Source organism: Hyaena hyaena, unplaced genomic scaffold (assembly GCF_003009895.1).
Source record: "Hyaena hyaena isolate Hyena2069 unplaced genomic scaffold, ASM300989v1 scaffold_331, whole genome shotgun sequence".
NCBI classification, from domain to species: Eukaryota; Metazoa; Chordata; class Mammalia; order Carnivora; family Hyaenidae; genus Hyaena; species Hyaena hyaena.
In genome coordinates this window covers 997,501-998,789 of record NW_024080965.1, presented here as the reverse complement: position 1 = coordinate 998,789, position 1,289 = coordinate 997,501, and positions in this window count along the sequence as shown.

The window sequence follows — 1,289 nt, the reverse complement described above, 5'->3', positions numbered from 1 at the left end:
TTAGGGACAGAGCGAGCTCTAATTGGCCCGCGGTGAATTATTCACATGTATAATCCTCGCAGAATTTCAGCGCGGGCAGTGCCAGTAAATGCTGTGCATGTTTAAAAGTCATTTCCATAAGTAAGTGCAATTTCTCTACTGTTTGCCCCTGTTTAATGAAGTGAAATCTTGTTTGCATTCCTCCCAATTTCCCAACGAAAGGCGCCCAACCGTTCGCACCAAAATTACACCGCCCAAATTAAAAGTCGGGCTCCAAGGGAGGTGAGGGGACAGCGGCACTGGGCCCTTCTGGGAGGGCCTGTGGAGGGGTGGGGGGCAGGCAGGAGCCGGGCCTGGGTTTTTCAGCTCATTGCCTCCCTGTAGTTCTTGCAATTTCAAGTGCTCCCCCCGCCATGTTCCCCACCCCTACTTGCCCCTATCAGGTTCTTGCTCTCCTTTGCCTCCCCCTTCTTTAAATGAATCCCTAGGGTACAAGGACTGGGCATGATGTTTGCTCATGTATATGTAAATGCACTCCTATATGCATTTATATATATGGTCATCTACATACTTGTGAAATTGTCATATACAGTATATACTGTGACAATTGAAACAGTGATTCACACAAACACACACTCTAACAACAAAACACAAATAACTACATGTGTTTATGTATACATCCCTGCCTGTACATGTATGCGGATTTGTGTATGTATCTAGCTTTGTGTGTTTGGCATATTGTATCTGAGATGGATGGGTACATGAATGATATAGATAAAGGGAGAGAGAGGAGATGGCGGGTATTTGTGTAGTTTCTCTGGTTGCCCAGTGGTAGACTCAGCTCTGTTGCCTAGGGTCCACAGCTTTCTGAGAGGCACATGGCCAACCCCTCACCCGCCTCACAGTTGACTGCTCTGGGGCCCTGCAGGATCAGAAGAATCATTCCTTCCACTCAATACGAAAGTGCTGTCTAGCCTTGTGGGAACCAGCAAGATGACTGACCTTCCAGCGCTAGCTCCTGTATGGTGCTTGAACAAAGGTGCTGCTGAATGGGCTGGCAGGGGACCCCTCAAGGCTCTGCTCTCTCAAAGCTCCACCCCTTCCTAGTGCCAAATGGCCCCTGCATGAAAGTCGCTTTGGCCTGGAGACTAAAACAGCACTGCAGATGCCCTTATTTGCATCAGCTAGAAGAGAGTTGGGAAGGCAGTGAGGTGGTGTTGAGGAGAGGAAAAGGTGGTCCCACCCACCAGGGCCTCCCAGAGACCCGTGGAATCCCCACCAAGGACTCTCAAGGCTTTAGAATTCCGAGA